Below are 22,665 nucleotides of genomic sequence, written 5' to 3'. Positions count from 1 at the left end.
ATAACAAAATATTTAGACACTGTTTTTTTTCTTACCAAAATTCATTCATGTACATGATGCCATATTTGTCTATACATTGTGGAGAATGGACTTTTCATGATAGCTTTAGATTTTTACTAAAGTAAAACTTGGCAGTTTTTCTTAATTTGTCCTAAAATTGCATAAGAACAGCTGAACAATGTTTTGTAATCAAGAATTACCTTAAACCTGATTGATGTTTAAATATTTATTTTAAAACATAATAGAAGAACCGCAGCTGTTATGATAATTCTTTTTTATTTCTAGTTACTTAGGATGAAATTGTACCTTGAAAATGTAAATCAATAAAATAATTATAGTCATTTGCCATAAACAAAAGATTGAATGCGACAAGAGACGACATGCAAGTCCCACAGAATGGCAATGTATCATGAGAAGTAGACATGTATGATGACATCATACAGGTATCTGTTGTTGCCTACTACAGAGCTTAAAATTTTATTCAGTCTAGCTTCAATTGTCTATACTGTGTGTTGTGTTCACACAGTTATTATTGTTTTGCTATATTTTCATAAATTCTTTATAATACTGAAGAGACTTTTTCTCATTTTTATTTCCTACATGGCCTCTGAAAAACTTTTTGAATGCTCAAATCAGCCAGACAATTATTGTTTCATTAGAGGTAAATTTATGCATAAATCTCAAAGAAAGACTTACTCATGAATCGATAAAAACTGCCTATAAATTTTATTTTGATTGCGCATCCAGGGATGAAATCTGGGTGCCTCATGTTATTTCTATATCGTGCTCAGTAACCGAATGGTTGAAGGGGAAACAACAAGTCCTCCTAACTCATAACTTACTGAATGTGCATTAGCTGCACATTATTGGTGTTTTTTAGGCAATACAAAAGATAAAACTAAATTTTTTTGGTTAATAAACTGTTAAAACAACTACAATCTTTCTGTAGAAAGATTTAGTATGTAAAAATTCATTTCTTACACTCCCACCTAGACTTTTATCCTGAAAATTTGGGCTCTGTCAGTGATGAGCAGGGAGACCATTTCCGTCAGGATATTCTGACCGTGCAGCATTAGTGTACCAAGGAAGATGGGATGCTAGAATGATTGACTACTATTGTTTGTTTTTATTTAGAGAAACTGATCAGACATTGTACAAATTTGTCAACAAATTTTAAAAATTCAGTTCCGATGATTTAAACATTTAAAAACTGTATTGAACATATTTCAATTCATTTGTGTTTGAACAAACAAAAATTTAGCTGATTTAAACAAATTGTAAATGAATACACATAAATAATAACTCTTTTGAAATATTGTTATCACACAGATTGTGCATTTATTGGTAAATAAATCTTATGTATCTATAAGTGCAATGTATTACACAAAATTTATAAGTTTTGAATTCAGCACCCAAAATTTGTTAAAATCACTATGTACGATTCTAAATATACATGTTTTGCTGCATTTTAAAAATTCTGTTAGTCATTTATGATACTCACCTTTCTTCAATCCAGATTTGAAACTACGGTGATAGTCATTTTAACTAAAATTTTCTTTAGCTTCCATATTCCATTTTACACCTTCAACATTACATTTGAGTAATCAGGAACCATTTTTTTTCTCACAACTTCCATGAGTTTGAAAGTACTCCCAGTACAGCAACTACAACTCAAAATCACTTGTCAAAAAGATTAATAATGTACATAATATGAATTGTTAATTTTTTTTTTTTTTTTTTTTTTTTTGCGTAGGAGGAGGGAAAAGCTGTGTCAGCCACCGTCTGTGCCCGCAACAGACGGTAGTGTCGGGCTCTCACCGACTAAAAAACCTCCCCCTTTATGAAATATGAATTGGACCTAACCATGCAACACAAATACATTGAAAATATCATATTCTATCAATGGGGAAACCTACTGGGATCCTATTAGGGATTGGGATCGCGAACGCGACTTAACTAAGTAATAATAAAATAATATCTACCTGAAAAACATACATAATAATATTGTACCTGAAAAACATATACAAAACTTTACATATACTTTCATAAACTTAATCTACATTGCTTATCTAAGTAATTTTAATGTAAAATTTATGTTGAACCTGAAACAGAAACATACACAAAAGTACACATAAAAAATTCCCTACAGGAAAGTTCCTATCAGGGGACCCTACTGGGAGTTGGGACCTACCGCGATTTTATCAGAATATTCAACTTAAAAACTACACAACTTAATAATAACATGGAAATTTATAATATGAAACAATAATAACAAAAGTAAGTACCTTTAATAGAAAATTATCCTATAGTAAAAGGGAGTACCACAATGTAAGGAGGGCCACTTACATGGCAGCTCTCCCTTAGATTATTAAATGAACCGTTGAGTTACCTGAAACAAAAGAAAATAAAACAAATTCAATTAGCAGTTGTGAAATTAATATAGTTTTGTTTTAGTTAATAAATTCATTTCACTTATGATAACATTGACCTTTTTCTAACAAAAATATTTATTAGGAATGATTAGATGGTCCATTTTTACTCCTTAAATATTTAGCCTGGTAGAACTATTTATATAGACATTTTTTACAGAAATAGAATCGCTAGCTAAGTAGGTACATAAGAAAATCTTTACCCTATTCCAGACTAGATAGATACCAAGAACACTGAATTTTTTACATCTCCGACATCGTTAGGTATCCAGTGAGAAATCATTGAAAAACACCATTCTAATAGATCAAGGTGGAAGAAAATAAAGGAATAAAGTGGAGGTTAGAAAGGCGTAATCTACAAGGATTGCTAAACAAGACAACTCGCTCAAAGATATTCTAATCCCCTTTTAAGGCAGCAGGGATTCCTCTCGTACAAGATCAGAACGCTTTTACCAAGAATAGAAGCAAAAAAATTATTCTGAATTAAGATTCACCGACATAGATGGTAACAGATCTATATCACATACAGGAATGTGTGTTATATGAACCGAGCTAAAATTTTCAGCTAAGAATAATGTTGAACGGTAACAAAAATCGATACAGGATGTCTGTACACCACATGATCCTTTTACTAATTTTTATATATATATATTTTTTAAATTATACTTAATATTTTTATAGAATGAACTGCATCATTTACTTTCTTATTATTTTCACAATTTTATGTAGGTTTCCACTTGCTTTGATCGCTCTGGTATTTAAAATTCATAAAATATTTATTTATGTACCATCTACTTTGCAAGTATATTCTACAAATTTTGACAAAGAGGTGCGAGCATGGTTTCATTCAATTTTAAAACCGCTGTCAGGCAATAGATTCATCGCCAAAGCAAGCAAAACAATAAAGGACTAAACAGAATTTCCTTGTCAAAAAAGAAAAAAACTTGTGAAACCACTTCTAAATTTTCACACAGTATATCTTCTATTAAAATAATGCGTTAAATGAAGATATCGCTTTGTTTCATCTATCAAAACCTGCTCTCTATCTGTAAACTTACATAAAATTCATTTTTATTATAATTAAAAGTTTCGGGATATCCAAGTGAAAAGATGACTAACGACAATAGTTTGATTCTTATTTCATTCATTTTACATTATGAAATCTCTCAAATCCAATTGCTTTTCATGACTATTCTTTACATTATAAACAAATGATTGTTGTCAACAAAAAGAATAATTTAGTTTAATTATATATTGCATTTCAATTTTATTAACAATGATGAAAAAATCAAGTGATGTACTGCTAACTGATAAATACTCAAAATATTATTAGGAAGGTTAAAATAAAAATATGAATAACAGTCTTCTTGAAATATCATAAGCCAAGAAATGTACATAGTAAGCTTATGAAGTTTCATTGCTCTAACAAAATTCATAAATAAAAATTTTTGTGTGTGTATATATATATATATATATATATATATACAATTATATATATATATACACACACAAATTATATATATATATATATATATATATATATATATATTTAAAATTTAACATTATATGAAATATAAACCACTTAAACACAGTAATTAGATTAGTTATACTTAACTTATTTATTTCCAATAACCAGTTTGTGCAGTATCTTGCATCTTCAGTTGGTATTAAATTATAACTAATTCTTTTTAATTGATTTGTATTTTTTTTCATTATAAATATTTTCACAACTACATTTATGTTCATAATATCATTTAAAATTTCACAATTAACATTATAATTTATGTTAAAAAATAGAACTCATTAAAAAGATTAAGTTTTAATGTAATAAAAATAGAATTTAATACAGATTGAAGATGCAAGGTACTATGAAAAACAGTCAATGGAAATTAATATGGCAAGTTTAACTTATGTAATTACTGTGTTTTGGTGGTTTATATTTCAAATAAAATATATATATCAGAGACAAATTAGGCATTGACCAGATAATGGTATTTCTTGATATGTATACTAAGTTTCTGCTTTTTATTATACTGATGTTTCTTTTATTGCATTTATATTGTAATTTGCCACACAAACTTTCTGTGCTGCGCATGACATTTTATGTCAGATCTACCTAAAATTTTTATAAAAGTAAGAAATAAAAGTAACTGCAGTATCAAAAAAGAAAGTTACCTATCAATGATGTAAACTGGGGTCTAAACTAATACCTTTTTCTGTTTAGCCTCGGGAACCACCATAAGGTATTACTTAAGAGGATGATATGTATGAATGCAAATTAAGTGTAGTTTTGTTCAGTATCATGTTGACCGTTCTTGAAATGTGTGGTTAATTGAAACCCTACCGTGAAAGAATGCCGATATCCACAATCTAGTATTCAAATCCATTTAAAAGTCTACTAGGATTTGAACCTTAGAACTGTCGACTTTGAAATCATTTGATTTGCAATGATGAGTTAACCACTAGACTAGACCGGGTGGGGTAAAGCCCTGACCCTGGCCTTGGCCCCTGGTACAAGGAAAGTGATAGTGGCTGGTTGAAGCCACAGAGTGAGTAGCTCCATTTCTTGGTTGCTCTAACTGAAGCTAAACATTACATAAATGGATGGAGTCTTTTAATAAATACTAGTATTATTGGGAAATATATATGATGTAGTAAAGAATTAGTAGTACCTTAATATTTTACCATTTGTGTACACAGCTTTACATTCATCACCACGGCTAATCCAAGGATCAAATCCATCGAGCAGCTGAAAGAATCGATCGATCTGGTACTCTGAAGATATAGGACGCAGGATGAAGTGAAAAGTTGATGAGATGTTGAATATAACCTGGTAATCTGTATTATTTCAAGTCTTATTTTTATTTATAGTTTGTAAATTTTTGTAGTGAGGAAGATAACGTCAATTTCACACTTTAATCTTGATCGCACTTCAATTTCACACTTTATTTACACCAATCACTTATTTCCCCCACAATTTCAAAATATGTTATATAAGATAAAATAATTACATACTAAAAACCAGAATCAGTTCATACCTTTTTAATATGAAAGGCAAATATATTACATATAAAAATGATTAAATTTTGAAGTAATTTGGATTACTGTTAAGCTAGATGAATTTTTTCAAATAATCATTCTACTTGTGTAAGTTAATTTTTTTACTAAAAAACTTAGCGAAAAAAATTAAATAATTTATTATGGCACCTCTAAAATCAGCTGACCCTGGTTTGAAAAAATTAAACTAACATGCAAGCATGCATCTTCTTTGAAGCAGGTGGCTGAACGCTGATTGGGAAAGCAAAGGGGGTATTCAAAATTTAAAATCTTTCAAATAAAATAAAAAATTCTTAAAACTGTAATTAGATATAAATATGCTCTAACCTTCAATTTGATTAACATCTACCAAAAAAATTTAAGGAATAGCTTATGTAATATAATAAATATAAAAAAAATGTATATATAAAAATAAATATATAACCAGATTTAAAAGCTACAGTTAATTAAGAAATTGCCTCTATATCTTTACGTATTTTTTAAATTTCTTGAACTTATTTAAATGATTAATTTTGTCAATGAAATTAATAAAATTTAAATAATTTATAAAAAGGATAATTTTAAAAACCTACTCATTAATATTTAAAAAAAAATTGTATAAAGCAATTTAAACTACAAGAGGAATTTTTACGTGATGTAATAAAAAAAAAAAAATGTAAATTGATTTATAAGGAGGACTTCAGCCGCTGGTAGTGAAGTGATGAGCTGAAAAGACAAAGAAACATAATAAATACAGAACTATAAATATTATGAATAAACTATTTCTAACATTAACATATTTATATATCACCCCCCAATATATAAACACATTTATGTACACAGGACCCCCCAACCGAAACCCGATGAACGATATCGGGATGATGAAATACGGTCGCGACGCGGTTGACGCGGTACGAATGCTTTATGTACCGTGCACTTGCTAGAACTATTCATTGCATACAACATAGATATTTACAATGTCAATTTGTAATCAAGAATTATAATTAAAAATAATTTTGTATCATATTTGGTACCTGATAAGCTAAGATGTGTATAATACACCCCGAACTGTGCAAGAGCACATCGAATCTCCTACCAGTTAAGGAAAAAGTTGAAATAATATACACCCTGAACTGTTTCAGAACATATCAGATTTGCTAGCTGTTGAGCAACAATCTAAAATAATACACCCTGAATTGTCAGAGCATATCAGATTTTCTAGCTGTTGAGTAACAACCTAAAATAATACATCCTGAACTGTGCCAAAGTATAAATGCAAATTTGCTATCTGTGCAATACTCTAATATGTGTATTTTTACAATTACACAATCTGAAACTGTATATCTAAAAATGAAACCGAATAAGAAGATTGAACTCGGGATATATATGAATTAACCAGAAGATTTTTGTTTTATAATTTCAACAGAAAAATGTTATTGATTTGATGAAATATAACTTAAGGGATTTTTCTATTATTTTCAATACTAAAAATAGAAGATCCTTCAAAGAAATCAGTTACTCGGAGTTTTTAATCATAATGAATTTACTTGTGTTTTCCATATTTCTTTTTTTTCCTTTTGCACTTGTGCAGATGTACGCATTACCATCCAGACCTCTTAATTACCCCATTTAAGATTCTCTTAAGAATGCATTTTCACAGCATAATATGGCCAATCCCAATTGGAATTAAAAAAAAAACAAAAGTCTATAATTTATATTATTGAAAAAAAGGTAAAGTTACTAATGAATAGCAAATGGAATCAAGTTGAGATTGATGACAATCAAAGTGTAAAAGGGGGTATTTATTAATGCAAATACTAAATGTAATACTGAAGTTACCTTTATCTGTAGGATTATAGAAAAAAATAAAAATATTATTCAGTAATCCATAAGGAGGACTTTTTTCAATATGAAATATAATTACAATTTAATTCTATATGTGAACAGTGGGAGGTGCAAAATGATTAATAGCAGGTGACAGGTACCCATTAAATCGCAAATTCTATTCTCGTATAAGAAAAGAGAATGTGCTCTATTTCAGTTTTACATGGTTTTGGAAAATGGTTTATAAAAAAATACATTTATAGAAAGATAAACTAATAATTTCAGTGGATAACCACCAGGCAAGATATGGCATATACTCTAGAAGACTAAAACCAGGGCTTTGTTTTATGTATATAGTTTGCTGATATGAAAGGTTTAATGTAGTGTATTTTTAGTTTAACATTCCTGTAAAAATTATCAACGGTAATAGTGATGGGCCTTTTAAATAGAACTAAAATGATTCCTGACGGATATACTGTAATAGTTGCTCGATTGTTCTTTGCAGAAGACCAGTATACTTTCAAATTCTGTTTGATGGTGTCAAAAATAGATTTATGTAACATTAGATAGTTAGGGTGAGATAGAAGATCTTTTTAAATGAAAGCTAAAAAATCTTATGATGTGTTATATTCATAAATTTGTTTATATGTAGATAATCAAAGGGACATTTTAGAATTAATTTTGTTGTTAAATATGGTTATTTATTTAAGAAATTACTTTAGTGTAATTATAAAATAAAAGCAAATCCACAAAGAAAATAAGATGCGAGGCTGTTTTACATAAACAGATCAAATACGATTGAAAAAAGCCAATACTATGAATTATCAAATCACAAAATTCTGCTTATTTAAAAAAAAAGTATAGTAAAAATAATAAATTTACAGAAAACTGCAGAAATTGTATAAACAGCTTGTCAAGTGGTTTATGTAATATCCTCTTCCTTAGAATCAATTATAATTTAACCTCTTTGAAGACAGTTCTAATTTAATACTAGAAAATCGATTTATATGACATTTAAAGTTAGATATTCAACTCATATACAGCAGAATGAATGATATACATAAAATACCCATCAACTAAACTTAAATTAGTATAATTAATGTTAGTCAATGTTAGTAAAACAATTTTTTTACAATAAAACAGTTATATTTCTAAGCTACATAAAAAGAACATGCAATTACAAGCTACATAAAAATGCATGAAATTACTAGCTACATAAGAAGTACATGCTACAAGCTACCTAATTGTTTTATGTATTATTAAAATTACTGTATATGAGTCAACAAAACCATGTAAACATAATTGTACATGAAATATACATAGTAAAAACATTTCTCTCTCCAAAGAGGTTAAAGTTAAATATTTAATTAAAAGGTTAGGAAAATAATGCTTATTAATGTTTTTGAAAAAATCTATTATTTACATTACATTAAAAAACCGAGAATTCACATAAAGAACAAAGTTATTATGAAAATAAATGGAACCTTTACAGTATATGGTCATTTGACTACTTGCTTAAAGGCATGAATATAAACTGGAATTGTATTTTTCTTCCTGTATGAAGTTTTGCTAATAAATTCTGTAAAATAATTGTAACTGAAAAGCAAAAACAGAGAAAAAATTTTAAATGATTTCAATGAAGAAATTATTTGAAATAATCGGCTAACTTATTGATATGAATGAAGTGACAAGGCAGGTATAGCAAATCAGTAATTTAACCACCAAAGTACCTAGCCTAACAAAGTTAAGAATTACATAAAAAATATATTAAAGCATAGACTAAAATTCATTTAGAAGAAAAATGAGTAATTAAAACAATTATGCCCTTATAATTTCTTTCCATCTAGTCACCTGTATAATCAGAGATAAAGAAAAAATTGTCACTTTCTTGAAAATAATTTAAAAATAACGATTAAACTTTTTTGATTGTATTACAGTATTCAGAAATTTATGTGCCGGTTGTTAATTCGCAAAACGTGGTAATGGATCAAATGGATTAGAACAAGTTTTATTTGGATTTGAATATTCTGTTAGTGAACTGAACAACAATGAAATAAATTTAGACAAAATATTTGAAACAAGATCAGTTGATTACGCAATAAAACAGCTTTACACAGGATTTCTTTTTCAGGTTACAATCAAGAGACCCAGAAATGAATGCAGTTAACTACAACTGACATCCAGGAAAAATTTAGAAATGTAGGAAACAAAAATAAATTTTAAATTATCTTTTGTTAACATAAAAGCTAATTTCTTATTATTATAAACTCTTGAGAAATAAATGAAGACTATATCTGCAATAATGGAAAATATTAGTACAAGTGATAATCGGCTTTTATTTCAAGAATTTTCTACAGAATTGCAGAAAAAATAAATTGAATAATGAGATGTGAAAATGTGTGGATATCCGATAAGATGTGGTTCAATGATTTGGATGAAAGAAGATTCCAATTGTTCTATCGGGGAGATAACACAATTATTACGATCTGAAAAAACTAAAAAAGAATAAGTGTGTTTTAAATATGATACATAACTGCCCTTACTGTTTTCCTAATTCAAAGTGCAAATTTTCTTTTAATAGAGTTTCTAAAAAGCATTTCCTGTTTCAGCAATAATAATTAAAGTATTTGATATATCAAACTATAAATAAAATGTTATAGTTCCTGTGATATATTCATTGAACTAAGGTATTTGTACTTATTTTCAGTAGACAAAGGTAGCAAAGCGCAAGAAAAAACATGTCTATTCAATACATATAAATTACATTTACAATACAAATAATGTATCTAGATGCAATATAAAAATTAGGCAATTCCTATAAAATTATTGAAAATATTAAGATGTTTTATACTTTTTTCCGGAATAAAATTCATTTTAGTTTATACATAAAATTCATCGGTAATTCATTTTATAAAAATTTTGCATTATTGATGTATCCATTTCAAAAAAAGATTACATCACCCCTCTTTTTTTGAATAAAACAAATTTTGTAAAATGGAAGATTATTATTTATCTAGAATAGATTTTAAATTAAAAAACAAAATCCCATGTAAAAAAGATCATCATATAAACTGTAGCAACGTGCTTAAAAAATTCTACGTTAAATTTTAATTTTCATTAAACCGTAAATTAAGAAAAAAATGTTAATTTAAAACCGATATATTAAAAAAAATAAATCTATGTTGCATACAATAAAATAAATGTTCCTCACTTTAAAGTAATGTCCTAAATTGTGTGGTTTTTCTTTATAGAAGATTGTTCATAGTTACCACACGAACATGTGCACAGGTGAACGTTTGCGACGCAACTAAAGAGATGTCTTACTTCGTAGCTGAAAAACAACTGATAACCGTTCTGCGTCTCTGATTGGTCAATCATATCGGTTGTTTACGCAGAGACCGAGCGACTCCCTCGCTACATATCGTAATCCGTCCAACGTTAAAATAGACAAACAACTTTGTTATAAGAATTGAATTGAAAAACAAGTTAATTACATTTCTGTGTTTCTGATTGGTCAGTGGTGGTATTACAGTTGTTTAATCGTTCTAATGAATCCCTCCCGACGTAACTTTGTAATCTTCTTCATAATAATCGCTTTAAAATATATATTTCAATTTAAAATAAAAATTAACTAATTTCAAAATTATTTTTTTACTTTTACCTGTATTAATATATTATTTGACAAAACAAATTACGTCATCAGAATTGCCGATCTAGTTGAAAATTAACAGAATTTTTTTTGAATAGTAATTTACATAACTGAACTTTTGTTTTTTGCACCGTTATTTATTTTTGCAGTTTTGAAAAGTAAAACAAAAAATTTGGTAATATTGTATTCTCTAAGACAGAAAAAGGTATTAACTTGTTAATTAATATCGGTTAAAATTGTTAAATATAAATTGAATTTGGTCGTAAATTAATTTCCAGACATAATATTTTTTATTAAATGTGATATATCAGATCCGCGCCTTCCCTAACACCGAAGGTTTCACACAAACATTTTCCTTATCTTATTTCAATTAGACCGTGCACTCAAATCATTTTTGATTGTGTCTTTAAACACCAAAAATACTATCCTCACGCCAACAAAACAAGTGTTGACTGCAACCGCAGTTTTGTCCTACAATTCAATTTACTCAAAGTCCTCTTGATTTACTTAAAAATCAAGCAACAGATTTACAAATTTAATAAGCCTCTAATAAAAATATACCTTCTTATTTTGCTCTCATCCGCATTCGGTAGTGAGGTCAATGCCTATTACAGACAATGACTTTTACATTTCTGATGCGCTTTGACCTTTAGCCTTTTACTAACGACAGATTCTGAAACGACTCTGTCTCTTTGTCATCCGCTGTGACAACCGGACCTTTCCTACTATTCTTTATGTTCTTAATTTTCAAATTGGCCTGGAGGGCAGCCTGAAACTCCTTCTTCATTATTTTTGTGGAGTCCTCTTTCCTGTTTATGAATATGACTTCTGGTCGCTTGCCTCCCGCTGCCTTTAAGGCAGCGTTGAGTTTCCGCTTTGCCTTAATAAGCACAAGTGCTGGGCGCTGATACCGGGACGGACACTGTCTCTTTCCTTTAACTACAACCTCCTTGACTTCAGTTGGTTTAGAGGCAAGCGTCTTAAATCCGTTCGGCAAAGCAGAGAACATTTCCCTACTCGTTAAGCCTTGATATCACTCGTCTGCGAACCGCTGGAGAGGCGCTTCGAATGCCTTCAGGAAATCCAACAACTGCTCACATTGTTACTGAAATTATGCTACTAGTGGGAGAATTAACTGCCACCAGCTTTAACTTAACGAAATCACTATTCAGCCTGATTTTTGGTATCCCGGTGGACGTATTCGCCTGCCTAGATTAGCATTCGTCATCACAGGAGAAGACTTTAACATCCTCTACTCCCCTCCCGACATCCTCTTGCTTTCTAACCCGCCTGAGTTTTCCCATAAGAGTCTTCAGATTATACAACCGATCTCTTCGCCAGTGCATCCCTAACTAATTAGAATAAGCAAAACTAATCTATCTACTTACACTCTGACACCTAATACTTTGTCAGACAAGCCTTAAATGCGATAACGGTACGCAGCGAGATACGAACAGCCGGAGGCCTGATTGTCCTCGTGTCACATTTCGCACCTCTTAGCCGCTGCTGGATAGTTTACCCAAGAGCATGCAATTACGAAAAAACGCTCTGAAAAGAGCGTATGCAGGTAGTATCCACAGTGATTAGTCCAGACAGTCTTAGCGCAAGCCCAGGTAGAGCTCGCCGCCCTACCATGGCGAACCGTTGCTCGTTACAGGGTATTTACGCTAGCTGTCGTTACCTCTTCTTCACCACGTGCCTTGTGAAACAAAAACTCGATCGATTTACAAGGCCCTTTCAGAGGTAGGTGCATGTCTAAATCAAACAGCAGATACCAAGAAGGAACTCGGCAAAAACGAATAAATCACGAACGCTCCCCGCTTTTCACACAGATGCTGTTAAAGCCTTAGTCGGCTTACCGACTAAGGCTTTTTTTGAATTCTTAAATTCAACATCGGGTAAGGTAACCACTTGACACCGGTTTAAACATCAAAGCAGACTCGAGTCACGGCAACAACTTTGATTATACGCATCAGAAGGACCAAAGTTTAGGATAAGGTTACGACAACATTTTAAAGGTCATAGCAAAACAACAATTTTTTCACAAAAACATTAGCTTAAGTAAACCCTTGCCGTATTTCGGCTATTAAACATTTTTTACCGCTAATTTCAAAAACGGTCACAGTACACCTCAAGTTGTAGAAACTCATATAAAAAAATATATTATTATTTTTCGATGTTTAATGATAAAAAAGTCATTTTATTTAACGTTGCCCGTTGTTTATTAACATCATTCTGATGTCTTTCATTTACAACTAAATGAAAGATATTCACTTTAAAGTGGTGTGTTTGAACCCCACTCTTTAGGCCATTCATCACGCATAAGAAATAATTGTCAAAAACATCAAATTTTTAATTTGAATAAAATTAAGTTTTTTAATTTGACTTTCACATAATTTTGCATATCACCGCGTCAAAGCTTGTTGTCAAATCCATTCTGAGATACCGTCCTAAAATTATTTTACTTCAAATTTACTCGATAAGACAAACCCCATCTTCTTACCGTTCCAGCAATATTTTGGTCATCCCTTGCCGTAAGGGTTGGTCAATCTAACGTTATACGAAATGTTTACAGAACTAACGACCACTTTAAACCGATTCGATACTACGCCTATTACGGAAGGAATGATTTTTTTGTCTTCGAACTCGATTTCTTTCACGTCCCGGGTCAACGGTTGGCGATATCAAAAAACTTTGCTTAAATAAGTTTTAGGTCCTTATCCAAAGAATAGTTGGAACTTTAAACGAATTCGATATATTACTTAATATAACGTGCTGCTTGTCAACGGGTGACAAGCCTAAGCGAAAAAATTTTGAACCCTTGTCAGGAATTAAACCTAAGACCGGCTGACCTAGAAGCCACTATATTAATTTTGTGTGAATATTTTTGCTTATTTCAAGCTGTATAATCAATTCTTAAATTGTGTTTCCTTCCTCCTGAATCACCTATACATATAATCTCAATTTTACGACCGCTATGTGCATTGTAACGGTAGGTCTGTAATACAATTTAAGCTAATGACAATCAAAAAAGGAATAATTTAATAAAAATAGCAAGAACGGAAGAGAAAATTAAAGACGTAAATCTAAGGTTCAGCTTTTAATTTAATGAATTTATTGCAGTGTAAAATTTCTTATACATTTCGAATAAATTCGGCCTTCGCACGCACTATATGGTTACATAGGGTTAATTGGGTGTCGACCAACAGTTTGTCGTTTTCGAAAAATATGAGGCAAATTGGACTAAATACAATTTTCCGAAATATCTCGACCCCGGCGCCACTTAGCGGGCCAGATCAATTCAAAAACCTTTGCGGGCGTGCGTACAACTCACCAAAATTTCATCGCGATCCAATGAACGGTATAGGAGTGCATATGGGACAATCAAACAAACATTCATTTTATATATGGAATAGTTCTATATATAATGCAAAGGTAACATCTTTAGGATGGTAGTTGAATCGATAAATTGTAACTATCGATCTTGATAGATTTCGACTATCGATTCAAAATCAATCGATAAGTTGGCTGTACAAGCGGATTTTAATGTAACTAGTTTAGATTTACTTCTAAAATTAACGTACGGTAATCATCCGATTTAGTTATAAATTGATATCATTTTTAATAATGAAAACGAATTATCCAGGTCGATAAAATGCTACATGAATATTTTTTTGTTTGCTAAAGAATTAAAACAAATAAAAACAAAAGATTTGCTCGGTTTTAATATTTTACAATATAAAAAAAAAAAATTGCGTTAAAATTAACACTTACAAACAGATTTTATAATATAAGGAAATGAAATTGATTGTGGGGTTCTCTGGCGCGAGTGGTAGCGTCTCTGTCTTTCGTTCGGAGTTCCTGGCTTCGAATTCCGGTCATGCATAACATTTTTTACGCGCTGCAAAAATCACATTTCTTATTCATAACCAAAATAAGAGTTTCTGTAGTGAATTTCATCAAGCAAAAAAAAACATTAGTTCAAATATTATTTCAAACAGCTCGGTTTTGTAGATGAAATACCTCGTAAACCGTATTTTTTTTCATTTTACTTATTATATAGGCTTTCGACTTAAAATTTCTGGTTACCATAGTTACTATTATTCTATCTTTCGTAATTCGGTATCTTTTTCAGGTTTCTATAAAGCCTGAATAATAATATAATTATATTTTCACAATTTTGAGAGTAACGTACAGTGCGGGGATCCAGGGTATGGTGCCGTCAGGGTAGAAGACAATGGCGAGCGGCGTGCTCTGCGGCCATAAAGTACGTCCCGAGCCCGTGAGTTGGCTCCGGGATTCGTCCGGACTGACCTGAGCCCCGAGGGTTCAAATTCTGACTAGACGGGCCAGCAAATTTAAAATAATTTTATATCGTGTGATCTGTCAGGAAAGTCGATTAAAATTCTATAAGATAAAAAGCTCATTAAAGTTAGAATAATTATATTGAACTATTTTTTGGAATTATAACCGTTTTAAAAAACGGTTACTGTCATTTTGTGGACTTCCCAACCCCGGAGGGGAAGACACCCGCGTTGTTACGCTTCCGGTTGCCACACGCCCCGTTCTTAACCCTGATGGGTTTTAACGGGAGCATTTTTTGGACAGTATAGTTGTGACGATTTATACAATCGGTATGTAATTTTGAACCCGACCCGATTTACGTGCGGGAAAAAGGAAAAGAGAAAATAGCGGAAAAGGGAAATTTTGTAAAGTTCTGTAACGTTAATTTTGTTAATGTTTTATCAAACTTTCAATCGTTTTCATTTAATATACTCAAATCTAGCAACAGCGAAGCATTGCTGGGTATATTAAAAAAATATTCAATCAAATATTTACTATACAAAGTAACGAAATAGTGAAGTTTTTATTTCATTTCCTTAATTAACCACAATTTTCAACAAACGTTTTTTTTGTGTTTTAATAAAAGATTTCTCATCGATCCTTTTCTGATAATCCATTATTATTGCAAAGTCTTCTTCCTGTGTTAATTTGGAGTTGTCCAATTCTTCGATCCTAAATCCATCGAGAGATCTAATTCGGCTCAGCCTGACATTTGCTTGACATTCAACAAAGAGATTTGGACCCCGATAAACAATTACGTTATGTACAGTCCTTCTTTCTTTTTCCAGTTTAGCTTCCGGAAATTACCTTTCAAATAATACTTCAGAGGATGACATGTATGAATGTAAATTAAGTAAAATCTTGTACAGTCTCAGGTCGACCGTTCCTGAGATGTGTGGTTAATTGAAACCCAACCGCCGAACAACACCGGTATCCACGATCTAGTATTTCGAGTCCGTGTAAAAATAACTGACTTTACTTAGGACTTGAACGCTTGAACTCTCGACTTCCAAATCAGCTGATTTGGGAATACGCGTTCAACACTAGACCGACCCGGTGGGTTAATCGACAGTTCTGCCTTGTATTTCATGGACGGTTGATTCCCATGATAAAATTAATGGCAGCATTCGACGTTCAGTAGTTCCGTAGGAGTACGGGACAGGAAATTCAAGGGTTTTGGTTGTATTACATGAGAGCCGTCTCTGCCAAAGTCTGTTCTTACTGAAATGTACTATTTCAGTATATATATATATACATACTCGTAATAATGATCCGTTTTGCGAAGTGCTGTTTTAACGAACTTCATTATTCAGTTAACAGAACTAGAAATCAGTCACGGTTGCTTACAATAACTTGTAGCCACAGCGCACATAGCTAGCAGGTCAAACCCACCGGGTTGGTCTAGTGGTTAACGCGTCTTCCCAAATCAGCTGATTTGGAAGTCGAGAGTTACAGCGTTCAAGTCCTAGTAAAGCCAGTTATTTTACACGGATTTGAATACTAGATCGTGGATACCGGTGTTCTTTGGCGGTCGGGTTTCAATAAACCACACATATCAGGAACGGTCGAACTGAGAATGTACAAGACTACACTTCATTTACACTCATACATATCATCCTCATTCATCCTCTGAAGAATTATCTAAACGGTAGTTACCGGAGGCTAAACAGGAAAAAGAAAAAAAAAGAAAGCTAGCAGGTCAATGACGTTTTTACGAAACTTCCCTGGTGAAGGAATCATTTTGAGGAGTTTGTGCCCTACATGATCATCCAGTCTGACTTCCCCTGATTACTTTCTACGGGGGGGCAGTGAAACAAGCATCGCATCGCAACAGACCACGCACGATTGATGAAATAAAACCGCAATAACGGCATACGTACGAAACATTCCAGTATATCAGCAGGGTAAAGTATTTGAAAATATATCCAAACGTGTTGGAGGAGTTCATTTTAAACGCCTTTTATAAACAGTTCCCGTTTTGTTATAAGCTGTCCATTTATATAAAATAATGAAATAAAATTACAAAGAAAGTTTCGTCATTACGCTTCCGTAATTCCGGCATACAGAAACTTTCCGAACGCACTGAATAAACCGATCAGAGAACGGGTAAATATGCAACTGCCCCAGCATTTGTGTGGATGGATCAAGGGAAACCGCAGTAAACCTTGATCAGAGCAGCTTCACAAAATACAAGATTAATTATAAAATACACACGTGAAATAATATTACGGTAAAAACATGAAGATACTAAATATAAAAAATCTGTCGTGTACACCGTATGACGACGTCCTTATGCGCCTATTAAATTATATATAAACATTTTTTGCTGCATTTCATTTGAAAGTGAGATACGATTCTCCAATCTTTAATAAAGTGGACAGTCGCACAATTGCATTGCGGTGGACACCACATGGCTTCACGTTTTTTGTGGTGTCCGATGGCAATTTTATATTAGTTTATTTATCAATTTTGTTTCAAGTCGTCAAGTAGTTATGTGGTGTAATTGAGAACGTATCGGATCCGTAACCACGCACACGTCGATTTGAATCCGACTTCAAACAGATATATATTTTTTTAACTTTTTTATTTCTTTGACGAAGTAAAGGAAATATTATGATAACGAAAAATTTCGGTTTCTAGATTTCAACAGAAATATAAATTCTATGACGTTCCCTGAATCCATTTTGACTAGTTTCGGCGTGACGAGTGTACGTATTTACGTATCTCGATTAACTCAAAATCGACTTGACCAAAAATTTCCAAAAAATTAGATTTTGGACTTTTTCTTAACTGCAGTAATAAGTTCTCATCGAGAGATTTTCAACGATATATCAAAAGCGGTACTTATTTTCATCGGTTCCCGAGTTATAGCCAAATAAATATTTAATTAATGAAATATTTGGATTTTATAAGGAGAAGGCACATCGGTTCGAATCGGACTTCATCTCCTTTTTATTTTAATTTAACTTTTAACTTTTTTTAAATTTAAATATATTGATTTATTGATAATTATTAACCTCTCAATTTAAAAACGTTTTTACGATGAATAATTAAATAAAAAATATAAGAAGTTTTGAATGAAATGAACTTTTATGTACTTTTAAAAACGTGTAAATGTAATTTAATAGGCGTACAAGGAAGTCATATGGTGTCCACATCAGATTTTTGAAAATGGATTAGTATTATATTATCCCGTTACTATTTGGGATCTCACATCCTAGGGCCAAAAAAAATAATTATATTACTTTCTTAAGACAGTAGAACTAGTAAAATTGTAAATAGTAAAATGTTACTAACACTAGGTGACGTTTCAATAGGTGACACTTCACTTAGTATTAATCACATGGAGTCATTTGGGATCTCATCGCAGTAAGTCAAGCCGTTAATGTAAGTTTTATGGAAAATACATACATACATATATATATATATATACTTATTACTACTCAGAGATATTTAAATTTTGATACTCTTTTAATTTCCTGAATCTCGAGTTTCTAATGTTTGTAATTTACTTATTTAGTTTTTTTTTTAAATTTACTGCGTGCGTGTAGAATGCTCTACCAGCCACCGTATGCCTGTATATATAGTAGAGTCGGGCTTTCACCGACTATAACCCCTCCCCAAAAACATCATTAAGGCATAACAGCGTGGTATAGTTTATAACCGAATTTCAAAGCAAATTTTGAACCCGATCTTGAATTACTTTTTTCATGAAGTCACAGTGGCTTTGACGATGAGCCATTGCACATATTTTTTTTTCATTAGGGTGGTTTCTAAGGGTTGCAATGTTATAACACATCATAAATTATGTTTCAGAATATGTAACAATGTTTATTCTACACGTTTAAATAATTTTGAGGTATAAAACACAGCTATAATTTTAACAAATTTTTTCATAAGGGTTGAAATGTTGCAATAAATCATAAATTATATTAAACAGCAAAGGGATATGGACTAATCATGAAATCCTTGAAACGAAAAGCAGAAAGACAATCGTGTAGCGATCTGTCGGGCACGTTTGGATCGTACAAATGATGATAAAACCTTCTTACTGCAATAATAACCGTTGATAAACACGGGCGTGTGCATACAATCTAGAAGCAAAGTCTGTCGTCACAGCGGGTCAGAAAACTGTCAAAGAGACAATTTTCTTTTAATGACGTAATTTCAATTGCCATTCAGCCATAGATATGATTCAAGAATTCATACAAGATTATCAAAACATACCCTAAAATCTATTTCAAAAAGTGTATTCCAGAACTGCTTCATAAAGTAGAAATGACGTTGAGAGAACATGAACAATGGGAATGAGAATATTTTGAAGAGATTACTTGTAAAATACTGTAAATATTCAAAAACTGTTTTTTTTTTTATTGAAAAACACTACTTATTTTTGAAACAAAAACAAAATTATTGATGTAAAAATATTAAAAAAGTAAATTTTTTAAATATTTTTACATTTAAGAATATCTTTAAACAATCATTTGTAATATCTATTATAATTATTATTTGTCCCGTTTTATTTACAATTCAAATTATTATTGTTACACTTTAATAAACTCTGGTAAATTTATTTCAAAAGCAAATCATAATGTAAGAACCCATGCCTAAATCCATCCCCTTTTTTTTTCTTTTGGTTAGGGGAGTAATCCCATTTACAGACAAAGTGTCGGGTTCGCAAACAGGTTCCACAGATGTTATGGCGTATGTAGCCTGCGCCCTACAGACTAAACCTCCACCTCACCAGCCCCCCCTCTCGAGGTCGGAAACCGCATTTAAGCATACCAGGTCATGCGTGAGTCTACATCTATTGAGGTTGATCTGCAGTATCCTCATTGTCGGTCAGTTCTGCTACACAAAAGGCTACCCATCCGGTGACCCTCCTTGCCATATGCTGCGCATCTACCAGATTCTTTGCAGGCTGCCCTGAAGTGCCCTTCTGCCCCGCAGTTATAGCACCTTTTCGACCTGTCAGGGCCCCTGCATTCTACAGTTTTATGCCCAGGCTCCCAGAATCTGTAGCACCTGTCTACTTTCTGTTGCAACTCCACCCTGCAGCTGTGCCATCCTATTAATACTTTTCTGTGCTGGCACAATTTCACTGCCTGTTTCTGTGGAAGCACGATGGTAGCATTCTGCGTGTTTCGGTATGCTGGTCTGACCGATGTAACCAAAACCTCCATAGCTAGCTCATCCACAAGATCACGGGAGAGAAAGCATCTATTTGCATTAGAAAGCAGCACTCTTAGCATGATGTCTGATGTTTACAGTTTCTGGTGATGGCCCAAATCATCACAGTCAAGGCAATTTTTCAGCAAGCCGCATTGCCTCTCTGTGCAGGAGTCAGACAGTGGCACTCAACGTGTTGCCGTAAGCTGGTCGTAGAGGGGAGACTCACATGAGGACTGCATCACCCACCTCCCTCCAAACAGCCTGTTCCACCTCCTCTTGAGTTGTATCAAGGTCCTTGATGCAAATAGACTGCAATCTGAAGTTTCCACTTCGGTCTATAATCTGGGCTCCTTGAAGAGTTTTCCCCAATCTCTTCTTCACATCCTTGTGTTTCAAGTCAACATCTTGAACTCTATTCCAAGCACTTAGCACTTTCCCTGCGAACAGATAGGAGGATGTCCTCAGCCATGTCATCGCCAATCCCTCCTTTGACCTTACTGAGGAGGTCTGCATAATTGGTGCCATTTCGACGGACAGTAACAACAGCCATTTTAGGGCCTCTGGGCATAAACCACCGGGTTGGTCTAGTGGTTAACGCGTCTTCCCAAATCAGCTGATTTGGAAGTCGAAAGTTACAGCGTTCAAGTCCTAGTAAAGCCAGATATTTTTACATGGATTTGAATACTAGATCGTGGATACCGGGGTTCTTTGGTGGTTGGGTTTCAATTAACCACACATCTCAGGAATGGTCGAACTGAGAATGTACAAGACTAACACTTCACTTACACTCATACATATCATCCTCATTCATCCTCTGAAGAATTATCTAAACGGTAGTTACCGGAGGCTAAATAGGAAAAAGAAGAAGAAGGGCCTCTGGGCATGTCCACCTTGGGCGTAGAAATCTCAACCATGTTTAACAATAGAGTAGTCGGTGGCGCCGCCTCCCTCCTGGACCAGTATTCCAAGACTTTCAGAAAATGATCTCAAGCCATGCTGTTAGGCCAAAAAACACCAGCTTACCACCCTCCGCCCGCTGGATCTACGAGAGGGCTTCAAACATATGCCTAATTAAGTCCATGTCCTCATCCTGAACCATAAGTACGTATACCTTCGTGGTATCTGAGCCCTCGTCCTTGTGTAAAAAGATGTCAGTGCTCTGACAGTCTCTGAGCACAGTGCCACCGGGAATGACAGCCTTTGAGTTCAGTCTCCAACACACCCCAGGCACACGACTACAAACCATTGAAGCATAGGTGCTCATAGGCCTTTCCTGACGTCCGCCTTGGAGTACAAGTCCTTATTCCAGTGAGAGCCGGCCACCTCAGCAAGATCTTCAATGTCACCAGACTCAAGAACTCGTTCAATAGCATCATGGGTAATCTTGGACATCTGAGTCTCCTTATCACACCCGTCGCTTTTGCTATTAGTCAGTTCCAAACTGAGGTCAACAAAGTCCTGCGTCAAATACCACACATTCCTAATGAGTCTATATAAATTCTTGCCTGTAAACTGACCATCTGTGAATGACGAAAGAAGTTCATCAGTTGCATCTAGCAAATCCAGACCGTCTTTCTCAAGCTGCATCTTGCCATCAGCTGTAGCACCAGTCCTTTCCATTTTTTAATCTGAGAACTACTCATTTTAACCGGTGTGATAGGCTGCCCCACTCGCTCTTCATCGCAGCATGACTCTTGATCAGTCATGCAAGATTCATCAATAGCTCATTAACAAGTGGCAGCCAATGGCTCCATTCTCCTCAAAATCAACATAGGAAGGGTTCGTAGGTTCAGCCACGCCTGAATCCATTTCTGACATTCCTGAGAAGCCAACCCCGTAGCCTCAAGCATGCCCTTGTCAGTGGTGGCAGGATTTCTATCCAAACCACTAGCTTTAACCTTTCTTGTGAGAGCACTCCTTGTTCTTGTTTTTCAAGACAGGGCACCAGATTTCTTGGTTACTGTATCGTTATTCGGATCAAACATATTAACAAAATATTATGCCAAATGCTCTGAAAAGATCAAACACAATACAAAGTTACAAAAGCAAACAAAAAATGTAAACAAATAAATGAACAGCTGACACTGTTATTAAACGTGTCTTAGCAACTGTAGGCTAGAGTTACACACAAAATAATGCAAGAAATTCAAATATAACGTAAATCACAGGTAAACCCACAAAAATAGGTGTCAAAAGTACAAACTGGATAAT

General features: G+C 33.0%; 1 long non-coding RNA gene across 1 annotated transcript in view; it reads left to right on the top strand.

The window, feature by feature from the left end:
- Window positions 1-10,920, top strand: part of LOC142332530 (uncharacterized) — a 31,404-nt gene extending 20,484 nt beyond the window's left edge. The window contains exons 2-3 of the long non-coding RNA XR_012758316.1: window positions 5,130-5,262; window positions 10,541-10,920. This is a non-coding gene — a long non-coding RNA (uncharacterized LOC142332530). The remainder of the gene's footprint in view (window positions 1-5,129; window positions 5,263-10,540) is intronic.
- Window positions 10,921-22,665: the final 11,745 nt, after the last annotated feature.

Source organism: Lycorma delicatula, chromosome 11 (assembly GCF_047948215.1).
Source record: "Lycorma delicatula isolate Av1 chromosome 11, ASM4794821v1, whole genome shotgun sequence".
In the NCBI taxonomy this organism is placed as follows: domain Eukaryota; kingdom Metazoa; phylum Arthropoda; class Insecta; order Hemiptera; family Fulgoridae; genus Lycorma; species Lycorma delicatula.
The sequence above is the reverse complement of the archived record's forward strand: the minus strand, read 5'-3'. Positions and strand labels throughout refer to the sequence as shown.